We start from the raw sequence: 12,641 nt of genomic DNA, 5'->3' as shown, positions 1-12,641 counted from the left end.
TGCAGAACAGTTCCAAGAATGAGAAGCTATCAAAATACTCATTCTTTGTAATGAACCACATACCCAACCCCTAACATAAGACAAGAAGAAGAAAGAATGCTGGTGACACGTGGAATTTGGAATGTTTTATGGAGTTGTATTCTAATTTTCTGCATTGTATACGCTTTTAAATCTCATGCACAGAGATGCATCATGGGAATGATGGTGTGGCTAGTCTTACCCAGTAGGGATATAATGGGTGATGCTGCGGTAACAAACAACCCCCAAATCCCAGAGGTTATAAGCCAGGAAGGCTTATTTTTCACTCACACTACCCGTCCTTTATGAGTCACCTGGGGCTCCTCTCCACATTGTCCTCACTCTGCTCCTCATTGTCCTCAGTTGGTGGAACCTTCACTATCTAGTAGGTTGCCCGTTGCCATGGCAGCAGAAAGGGAACTTGGTGAATCCCTACTGGTTCTTAAAGTGGAAGTCACACACTTCACTTCTGTTCACATATCACTGACCAAAACAAATCACATGGCCATTCCTAACCTCCTCTGTCCCCCAAAAGAAATACTGTTGAACATCACAATGACTTCCAATCAAGAAGATAGAAAATAGTGTGGCATAAAATAACAGTAAAACAGGGCTGTCGGCCACCAAGCTTCTAAACCTGGTTTAGCACCGAATTTGAGGAGTGGCCTTTCAGAAGACCCTCATCTCTCTGAGCCTTCATTTCTGCCTCTGTAAACTGTGGAAGGGGGGGCCTGGGTTCTACTAAATAACTTATAAGGAATTTCTAGCTCTAAGGTTTACTGATTCAATGTTCTATCCTGATGGACATCTTTCTTTATTAGCAACTATGAACTCAGATCAAGTACCATATAAATGTTGTAATGGTACAAATATATCCTTAGAGATAACATTTCTGCATAGGCAGATCCATTGTATAGTCAGGAGATTGTTCTTAAATCAAATGAAGTTTTGTTCAAAAGGTGGAAAAAATGATTTTCTAGATTGTGATGGTTTCATCCACTATGGAGTTACATGACTATAGCTGAAGGGCCAAGGGTATTTGGAAGGGAAAGTGGAAATGATAGGGTCTAATATTTGAATGAAAATATATTGGACTTTACTACGTAAAGCGGGTCAGAGGAAAAACACAGAGCTGAGTTTTGTTCCATGAAGGAGACATAGGAATCCTGTGAGTCATGAGCAGGAGCAGCAGGCAATTTGGAAGTGTTTATGGTGGAAAAAATGGAAGGGTTAGATGACAAATTTTAGATGCATTTGACAGTAATGTTTGCCAGATGGATAAGGGAGAGTGCTTTGAGACAGCCCCAAATGCTTTATGGAATGAGCACATGAATCTACACGGTGCTCTCTTAGGAGTGTGACCTGACAAATATGTTGTAGGGAGGAGAGAACTCTTTTCTTTTCTCCATGTTTTTTCTGCTAGATATGCTCAGGGAACAGCTTTCCTGTTTCCAAAAGTGCTGCCTTCTGCCTTTTTAAGTAGGCCTTCTCTTGATGACAGCCGTGCCCAGATTAGCACGATGTAGTCAAAACAAAACCTTAGTAGTGCATCTGGTGCTGTTTTGTAATTCTTCTCAGTCATATTCTTGAAGCACCGACAGATTTCTGAGAGACATCTGATGCTACACCCCACATAGGTGATCAGTGTAACTAGTATGAACTCAAAAGTCCAAAGGAAAAGTAACTATTTTTCTATTATTCAACCTGTTTGTTGATCCCCACTTCCATAAAGTGGCAGGAAACATAATCTTAATTATTTCTGAGAAAGGACTGTTTTCATTTAAAAATTAATTAGTTTGTGATTCCTTCAATATTTTCAAGGACTTGCCAGAGTGTACCTGAATTCTGAGGTCCTGTTGTGGATCCTGGTATCATGAACAGCTTTTGATCCAAGGCCATGAGCGTCTCTCTCCAGCTTTTGATCCAAGGTCATGAGCGTCTCTCTCCAGTGTGCCGAGCTGTCTTTGCTCTGATGCGTATACTGCATCCTCTTCATCCTGTTGTCTTTGAGTTAGCTGGCCCTTTCTGGCCCTCGAAAGATGTTCCTCCATGTTCCTGGTGCAGACAAACACACACACACACACAAGCCTGGTCTCATAAACTCTCTACCAGCACTTTAGGCTTCCCCTTGAAAGCTGCTGGAAAAAGGGGATAGGACAGTAGGATCCTGCTCACTCTCCCGGCATTGGTCAAAGTCCCTCTGACAATGGATCACTAAACCTTTCTGGGGATCTATTAATATTTTCCCCACTTTTTGCTCCATCTTGTAGATCTCACTAGAGTGAAATTCTCTTGCTTATGTTCCAATGCCTCATCTCTTCTCCTTCCTAACTCAGAGTGTCTTTGTTTAATTTGGGGAGAAGAAGGAAAAAGGGCACAAGTGAACATGCTCGTTGAAACACAGGTCGACTGGGGCAAGATGGAAACTCTTCAGTCAGTATTTCATACATCATCTGTGCCATCAGGCTACACAAATGCCATGGCCAGATGGCTGATGCTAGCGCTTTCCCCAAAGAACTGGTCACTTCCTTGGAAAATAATTAACTACTGGCCTTAGAGTGACACTGCTGATTTCTTTTTGCTTTATAACTTGGATGGGAGACAATTAAGGATATAAATTTCCTCATCTAGAACATGTTTCTGGGTTTTCTGGGAAAGAGACACTATTCCATTTTAAGTTAAAGGTATTCTTGGGGGTTAATCAAACAACTCACTTAGATTTACCTATACTCAGCCACAGGTCTTTCCTTTACTTGTGCTGTGTTTTAGATTTTTCTCAAATGTTCTACTTCCTATGAATGAAAAAAGTGGGATGAAACTTGGAGCTCTTAGCTACTGAAATGATGGAGGGATATTCAACATTTTCTCTTTTAAAAAAATGTGAAAACTATGAATGGACCAGGATTCTCCTCGTCTAACAAATTATTTCTATACAGAATGCATGGATGGAGCCATAGTTTGTGGAGGTCTGGCATGAAGAGTCCACAGTTTTGGATCCAAATCCAGTTATAAAAGAGAAAAATTCCTGGACAGATGGGCACATCTAATGTGGGGAGATAACTGTTAAGAGGAGATGATGATGGAATTGGCTTTTGCTGTGGTTTGGAGTTCTGCATGATAACAGAGAAAATAGGAACCTGATATTAAGAACACTGGACTGTGGTCCAAATCCATGCATGAGGCTCCTTTGGAGAGAAAATAAGGCTATTTGGGTCTCCCCAGAAAGTGGCTTTTGGAGGACAGAAGATATGAAGGACCATGAAGAACAAGAGATGGGTTCTAGAGTTTATCAGACTCACTGATCCAGGTAAAAATCTCCCTATGGTTATCTACTTGGGTAACTTTCACAGAGGTTGTTAGTTGTGTATTGCAATATATATATACTCTTTTTCTTCCTTAGTGACAGAACCCCGATTTTAGTGGAGTGTCTTTATACTCGTCTCAAAGACTACATCTCCCAGTCTGTTTTGCTAATAAGCATGGCTGTATGCACTGACCAATGTAATGGAGAAGGAAGTATTGGGACAACTTCCAGGAAGTCTTTAGAGATAGTGTTTTGTTCTTTCCCTTCTCCCTAATTGGTTGCAATGTTGACTTGATGACTAGTGCTCCAGACGCCATTTGGAATATGAGGAGATGCTTAAACAAATGGAAGGAGTGTAGGTCCTTAATGATGTGGAACCACCACGCTGACCCTGGACAGAGAGAGCAATTTCTATCTCATTTAAGTCACTGTTAATGTGTGTCTTTCTGTTCCATGCAGATGAATCTAATACAAATAGCCAAGTACCCTTAATCGTCTAAGCTCCTCTCACAGAGACTTCTCTGTGACTCACTCTGCATTTCTAGCACCTCCACTAGCTGCTTCTGCTGCACATTTTGGAATCTCTGTTGCATCATGACCAATTCTTCAATCTCTGCAAATATTTTTCTCAAATGCTCCTTCTCTTCTTTGATTTTTTTTTAAAGATTTATTTATTTATTTGAAAGTCAGAGTTACACAGAGAGAGGAGAGGCAGAGAGAGAGAGAGAGAGAGAGAGAGAGGGGTCTTCCATCCGATGGTTCACTCCTGAGCTGGCTGTAACGGCCAGAGCTGCGCTGATCTGAAGCCAGGAGCCAGGAGCTTCCTCCAGGTCTCCCACGTGGACGCAGGGGCCCAAGGACTTGGGCCATCCTCCTCTGCTCTCCCAGGCTACAGCAGAGAGCTGGATCGGAAGTGGAGCAGCTGGCATCACAAGGTGCTCCAGAGTTGTCCTGCACTTTCCTTGCCAGCTAATTCTTCTAGGAATCAGGACTCACAATTTAACTAGAGTCATGTGACCAGGGGCCAGTTAACTTCTCACATCCAAACAACTGGAATAATAATGCCCACCTTAAAGAGTTGTAATGGAAATTAGATAAATAACACAGACATAACAGAGACCATATTTCCAACTCTGTAAAATTCTAAAATGTAGAAGCTGCTTCTTGAGTTGCCCTTGGCTGTTTTCTGCCTTGTACTATGCATCAAAACTCTTATCTTGAGAAAGAATTTTCCAGATTCTGTTATTTCCTCTCCCCATCTTAGTCTTCACCCAAGCTTTAAAGGGTTCAATGAAAAAGTCAAGGCCTTTTGGAGGCAATACGAGCAACTGGCCTTTGCCACGGTGCCTGCTTTCCAGCAGGATAAGGGTTAAATACTTTGTGATAACTTCAGCACTCAACTGCCAAGTCTCTTAGGTTCAGCTCAGCAATCAAACTGCATAACCTAATAGAGCCTCTGGTGCTACGGGAAACACAAGACACTGATTTATATTTTAATATCAGTAATTTCCACAGAGCAACATTTCTGAGTGTCATTTTACAATTTCTGTCAAATGCCAGCTCAGTTTTTCTTGATTCTGTTTATTGTGTCTGAATTTGCAACCTCATCCGCAATGCAGATTCTTGGCTCCCAGGAGTACAGAACATTTCCGTCTTTTTCTGGAATGGGAGGAATGGGGATGAGGGGCAGAAATGGGGCTATAAGATAATTGGAAATGTAAATGAAATACTGTTTATTAAGAAATGGTTATGAAATACTTTCAGTAAAAAAAAAAAAAGTCACTCCCATACAAACTTTGTAAAAAAAAAAAATGACAAACAAAAGGGGAGTTTGGGATCCAAACCGGAATCTTTCCTTGCAGAAAGAAAAACTGTGCGTGTACTGCAAAGCTGGGAAGAGGGAACTCGTATGGGGAAGATTTGGCCAGCTTTACTGTAAGACGCTTGCTATGGCCATTAGCACTGGAGCAGGTTGTAAAGTGCTTTGGCATCCTTAAGATCAAAGGTATATGGCTGCATAAATGCCAGATGTCGCCATTAGAAAGTGGGGGTGGGGAGCTGATTCTCTGCTGTATTCTTTGAACATCTAATAAAAGAACAAAGCTGGTGCTGCTGGCACCACGCCCCACCTCCCAGCCCATGTGCCTAAGGGATGGGAGAGCTTCCTGCGGCCCCTGGTTGCAGACGCACACCCCTGGGTGCCCAGTGTTGCCCTCAAGCTCCCTGTGGGCCTGGGGCTCCTGTTTCTGCGCTGACACTTTCCCTGACCTTTCTTGAGCTTTCTTGTGTGAAAGTTCAACACAGTGCTGTTTGCAAGGCCGGCAACTTCGCTTTGGCTGGAAAGGATCTTCCGCTCTTGGCTGTTGGGGCAGGCAACTGAGAGCCGAAAGCAAGGCACTGGCACCCGGGTGAAGCTGTTTGTGTGAATTCTCAGGCCCCCTTCTACACAGTGGAGTTCCGAGTCTCGGTGATCCCTCTCTTCTTCAAAGCCACGGCTCTGCGAGGTCGCAGGAGCCCAACGCCACCTGTTCTGCCTCTGCTTGGTGTTAAGACCTCATGCATTTCACCAGCATCCTTCAGTTTCACACTCTCTAAATCCAACATCATGTCTCATTGCCAAACCTCTGGCAGAAACCGTGTTGAGTTTCTCAGTGGAGCTATCGACCACATTGACTGAAGCCGCGGCAACGTGTTTCTCCCCATCCAAAAGGGTAAAAATAACAGGAACAAGTTGTCGGAAATGAAATTTCAATTCATCCACGCCCTTTCTACACTTCTGCTGCGACTCCCAAGCAGGGATCGATAGTGTTTAGACAGCCAAGGAGATTTTTTCCCCTCTTAAAGCACCAGATCAATAGTAAAAAAAAAAAAAAAGAAAAAGAAAAAAGAAAAAAAAAGAAAAAGAAAAAAATAGAAAGAAAAAAAAAAAGAAATCCTCTAGCCCTCTGTATGTGTTGTAGTAAATGTGAACAAATCAGAGGCCTTCGGCTAAATGGATTGACTGCAGGCAGCAGCAGTCCAGCGCTTTGTAACCAAGAGTGCATCAAGTGCTCCAGTGGCAACAGGGAGGAAAGCCCAGTGCTCCCGCAGCTGTGACAGCAAGGAGGCTGCAGAGGGAATTCTGCCCCCAAAATGAATGGAAGAAATGAACACATTCCTGTGCCTGGCAGCATGCGGGTGTGACCTAAAAACACAGAAACACTCAGTAAGGATTGCTGGCTATCACGGCAGTGCGTCAGATTGGAAACGGTACGCTTCATTTCCATTTTGTCTCTAGCTTTCTGTTTTTTTTTGTTTGAAAATTCTTGGCATTTTCTTTCTTCCCATAATGCTGTCCACCTCTGAAACACCTAGGAAGATGCTGAACTCTGCATTTCTGGATTACCTGTCACCTCAGTACAGCCATGTCTCTGACTCGCCCAGTTTCCTTATTTGCCCCCCACCAATGCTCTCTGAGGCCTGTTTTATCTACTGCACTTCATCCCATTATTCATGTGAGGGAGAAATTGGGTCGAAGCTCAATGCTGATTTTTCTCAAATGATTTATCCATGAGCAGCCTTGTCCTCCCTTTATGAAAATTTCTGTATTTTATTGCATCCCACTCTTTTATCCATCAAAGATAAATAATACAGTGTGAAGACAGTCACATGGGCTGGGCTGACTTCCAAATTTGATCTTTTTGTTTCCAGAGCAGGGGGACCAATATATGATAGCCCCAGTTATGGGATGACAAGCTGAAGACTTCTGAGGTGGACCATCACAAAACAACTCCTTAATGTCATCTGGGAAAGCCAATCTCAGGACTAAAAAGATTTTCCCATAGCCAGTCCTTCTTTGTGGGATTTAAAATGTATTCAGGTTGCAAAGCCCCAAGGTGAACTGCTGTAAACACGGGAATGCCAGCCTTAATCACAAAAGGCTTGCTACTGTTATCAAAGATATTGTGCTAACTTTTATAACACATTAGCTAAATTTGGTGTGGGAGCATATAAAAGAAGATAACATGTCAACATGTATTAATTTAGATATTTTAGTATTTTATAGTAGGTTTGGTTAAATACATGTTTATAGTTACAGTTAAAAGAAATGATTCTTACCAGTTGTGCTGTAAATAGAAGCTTGTCTTAGAGTCACCTCTTGCTTCTTATGAGCCCACATTTTAAACCAAATCTGTTTTCTTTATGGTCGCCAGTGTATCTCAAAGGCAGCTTAGAAGAAGAGAGATGCATTCCAGTTACTTCAAAAGTCAAGAGGTTAGGTGATACTGGGAAACATCTCTCTCAATGGATACTTCCAAAGATGAAAAATGAGAAACACAGACTATAAATATGAATCTATTTAATAATTTGAAAGTGCCAAGAACCCAGTATACAGTAGGTGAAGCAGAAATGTACAATCACAACCAACTACAAGAATACTTGTGCTGTGAAATGGCCCACTTCCCTCCTGCAGGTGGCATCACACAGAGCTACCTTGTAACTGTAGCTCTCTCTCTCTGCTGGGTCTTCTTACTCACATTTTTAAAATTTAAAGATTTGAATATATAATGTAGTCATGTGCTCCCAAAATGTGAAAAAGGTCTTGGGCTAGGTTCCTCTTTATCCCGCACATCACTGTGCCCATTAGGTGAGGTGGACTCTTGTACTGTATCAACCAGCTCTCCTGCTCTCTGGCTCTGGTGGGTTTGGCTGGTGCAGAGTGTTAGCAGGAGACCAGAGGGAAAGAAGAACATGCTGTATTTGCATGCACATCTCAGATCCTCCCTGGTAGGTCCCCAGGAGTGCCTGAGACTCTGGTCTCTCAAGGCCTCTCCAAGGGGCTACTCTGTTGCTTACTGCAGGTCTGCTCCCTCTCCTGGCCCCTGAGTCCTGGAGGTGACCAAGGTCTGCTCTTACTTCACAGAGGCACTGCATGATGTCTTGTAGCTTCCTTACACTATGCCAATACCTTTGTGCCTAGTCCCTTTATAAAATATTTCACATATTTTTGGCTTGAGCATGCTATCTACTTCTAGCTGGGACCCTGATTAATAAGGTCAATGGCGAATGTCTCTTTCACACCTGTGTCTGTTTTCTAGGGCTGCTATAACAAAGTGCCACGACTGGGTGACTTCAAATTACATCAATGTATTGTCCCACAGCTCTGGAGGCTGACCCCAGGGTCAGGGTGCTGGCATGGTTCTTTCTGAGGGCTGTGACAGAGGATATGTTCCATGCATCTCCTAAGTTTCTGGTGGTTGGCTGGCAATTTTTTTTTTTTTTTTGTGGCTTGTAAACCTATCATACCAATCTCTGCCTTCGTCTTTACATATTATTCCCCCTGTTTGTAAGTCTTTCTCCAAACTTCCCTTTTATAAGGACCCCAGCCATTTAAAATTAGGGATTCACTCTACTCCACTTTGACTTCATCTTCATCACTAATGCAATGACTTTATTTCCAAATAAAGTCACATTCTTGGGTATTAGGGGTTAGGACTTCAACATATGAATCTTGGGGAGGGGGGACACAAATAATCCATAACAGCAGTAAAACTTGCTCAAGTGTCTTCTATTCAACAACAACAAAAAACAAGACCCCCCTGTTGCCTCACCCTCCCCTCTCCCCTGCTGGCACCTTGCCATTCGTCTTCATGTATGAATTATTTATGATTGCTGGCTCCTTACATTTCCTGTGCCACCTTCTTCTGGCCCTACTCACTACTTCCACCCTGGGAGGCAGCAACTCTGATTGGCCAAGGTCAAATTTCTTTAGTTAGCTACAGTGGGTTCTTTTTGGTCTTCATTGTATTTGACAAACTTGACAGCACTGGTTGCTTCCAGAATCACTTTCTAGGAACATTCTCTGTCCCTGGTTTCTGAGACTCGCCAGGTTTTCCTCCTGCTTGTCTGACTGACTGTTCTCCGTTTTCTCAGCAAGTGTCTCCTGCGGCCATTCCTGAAACAGTCTCCTACTTTCTCTTTCTCTTGTCCTCCCCTGCACCATCCAGAGTCTTGACAGCAGAATGAGGATTTCACCCAAAACGACATCGCCAGCCTAACTCTCTCTCCATTTGGAGCTCTACATTTATGTACACGCTACCTTCTAGATAGCTATGTCCAACTGTTCTACAATTCAACCTCTCCAAAACCAAACACCTAATACACTATGCCAGACTGCTTCCTCTCCTGTATATCGATTTTACTTATTTAACAAATGCATATAACATTTATTGTATTCCAGACATTATTCTTAACACTTCATTATTAACACATGCAATCTGTATAACAACTCTGTGATAAAGGTGCTTTGGTTATTTTCATTACTGACGAGAGACAAGGGCACAGGAAGATTAAATAACTTGTCCAAGATTACATAGTAATATGTGATAAAGCAGTGATTCTAACTCAGATAACCCAACTCTGGAGTTGTGTTTTAACTATTCCTGTTTGCCACCTCAGAGAAAGGTGCCACCACCCATTCTGTTGGTTCAAGCCTAGAAATCCAAGCACCATTTTGGTTTTTCTCTCTCTCTTTCTCTCTTACTCACTTCAACTTCCAATCAACTCATCCCTCACCAAGCCTGCCTATTGTACTTTCTAAATAAATCTTCTACTGGCCCTCTTCTTTTCCAATGCCATATCCATTCTTTGAGAAATTGGAGGAATGAATGATCATGTTGTTAGCCTGCTCATAATCCTGTAATAATTCTTCATTGTTCTCATACAATAAAGTTTTAGAGAATTGGGTTATGGGACTTCCTTTATCCTTGTCCAGTACTTTTGACCCTCATCCCTACCATTCTTCACACTTTCCCACACAGCTCTACTGAACTACATTGTTTTCCAGGCATATCCCTAGCCTCTGGCCCATGCTATTTGTGCTATATGTGTCATTCCATTCCTCTCCTGTCACCATCTTTTAGCTAACTCCAGCTGACCCCTGAAAACTTATGGTAAATATAATTTCCTCTAAAGTATTCTCTGGCTCTCCAAGCCTGGGTTTTGTAAATCTGTGCTCCCATCCTGATCCCCTAAACATTCTACCATGGTAGTCATCCTACTATGTTAGAATTGTGGGCATACTTGACTGTAAACTCCTTATCAAGAGATTGTCTTTCTTGTTCACTATCTTACCTCAAGTATGTGGACAAGTATCTGGCGCAGAGTAGATACTCAATAACATTCGTTGAAAGAATGAGGGCCATATAATTAATTTAGTGTTAAAAAAATCACAGTTATTGGAACTGTAAAAATCTTGGTTCACAAGGCCAGCACATTCTCTCTCTGTAGACAAAAGTGAGAAACTAAAGAGGTTTCTAGGTGACAGAATCAGAAATAATGGACACTGAAATAATACAATGACGAATGTCAGCTTCCTAGGATGGGATCATGTAGCTGTCCAGAGAGCGAAGATCTGTTCAACGGAACTGATACTCATTCTGTTGGCCAAGGCTCCCTCATCATAGGAAGGGTCCAGGCATCATTCCCTTCCCTCGCTGATGAAAATTTCCCTTCTCCCCTACATCATGAGAATGATAAACTCTGTTCTTCCACAGTCAACTATGGTCCAGTTAGGTTTTACAGATCTGAGGGCTGTTTTGTCTGTCGAAGGTGACTTTGGGTATGGTTTATCTCTCCCGGAACAACCTTTCTGTCATTTTCAAGTTCTGAGGGAAGCCCCCTTGTAATCCACTTTGAAGTTGCAGAGTGTCCCAAAGGGCTAGTGCTGTTCAGAAGTGCAGTGGATTATTTTGGAATGATCAAGAAGGATTTGATCTTGCCTTTGATCCTGATAAATGAAGATGGGTTGTATCCTAAGATACTGAGGAGAAACAAAAATTCCCAGCTAGAGCTGGGAGAGTAGAAGGGTCAGGGTTGTGAAGAGCTTCAGATGCTAGCATTCAGAGCCTGGAATGGGAGCCATGGAAGATTTGGAGCAGAGGAATGACACATTAAAAGTTGCTTCACACAGACTGGCCTCACTTTTATGTGTATGAGACAAGGTAGACAGAAGCAGGAAGAGGAAATAGTGGCCTAAAGAGCTAGACAGGAATTAATTTATCTCTATAATAGTATATTATTTCCAAATATATAAACACACCCTATAGAGGTTTACTAAGTACTGAGTAAAAACAAACAAGATAACCTAGTTTCTAAAGAAATATTTACTAAATGAAGATCAGTGGTGGGTGAGGTTTATAACTATCGTTGGTACAATGCTGTGGTTCGTTCTGAATGGTGTATTTTCTTCAATCATTAGATATGCCTGCAGTTTAAAGTTGGTGGCAGTGGACTCTAAGAACTGCCTATGCTCAACTGGTTGGGTTAAAGTAGTTTGAGGTACTAGTTTAGTAGTTTGGGACTTGAAAACCTTTCTCTTTAGACCAATTTCTGTTGTACTGGGATCCATCCTGAACCCTGTAGGATGACTTGCTGAACATTTTGTTGGTAACCCTAGAGGGTCAAGGTGAGATGGAGGAGGGGTTGATATTGGAGAGAAGTGGTAGACTTACCTACATCAAACCTGTTTATACTTCAAAGTCTTTTTCCTATAGCTGTTCTTCAGTGATTATGTCGTGGAAGGGAAGAGAGAAGGGGGTGGTTACATATGGGTGCAGCTATTGTTATGCTGGAAAATACTTTTTGACGAACAGTCATTTCCTTCCACTGCCGGAGGGTGTTGATAATGAGCAAATTACCTTTTACTCCCTCTGGTGTGGATGTGAAATTGGCTGTTAATAGAGTTGCTAATGCTACCGGGTTAGCATGTGATTGTTCTATTTTAAGCCAATTTAAGTTATATTTGGGGAGTAGCCAATCAGATATCTCCTAAGAATATGTGCCCAACTGCAGCATTTAATATTGAAAAACCTGCCTCACCCACAGATGTGGCTGAGCAGGAAGTGCTGAACATGCTGTCATTAACAAGAAATGTTTTACTACAATGTCTTTTTTCCTTTGTAGGTACAAGAATGGTCTCATTAGGCAAATACCAAATGTTTTCATCCTAAGATAGGACCCATTTCAAACCTCAATAATATAGAATGCCATCAACCAATGAGATACTTTGTTTAATCTAACAATGGGTTAATATCGGTCATTTCATTATGCTTGTTCTACAGTGAGAGCTTACTAGAAAATGAAGTGTTCAGAGATTAGTTGAAAGGAGCAAAAGAGGTGAGAGATTTTACCGAGTTATATGCTCGATTGGGCTAATTAAAGGTACAGATGCATTAGTGGGTTACGGGAACATCTTTGGACTCTAAAAATGCCTGCTTAGGAGGGGGACCATGTGTTCTAATCAGAGATGGCATTGTGAGCCCACTTCCAAGGGTAGGGA

This window comes from Oryctolagus cuniculus, chromosome 18 (genome assembly GCF_051225735.1).
Source record: "Oryctolagus cuniculus isolate XC-2025 breed Fujian yellow rabbit chromosome 18, ASM5122573v1, whole genome shotgun sequence".
In the NCBI taxonomy this organism is placed as follows: Eukaryota; Metazoa; Chordata; class Mammalia; order Lagomorpha; family Leporidae; genus Oryctolagus; species Oryctolagus cuniculus.
This window is presented reverse-complemented; position numbering follows the sequence as displayed.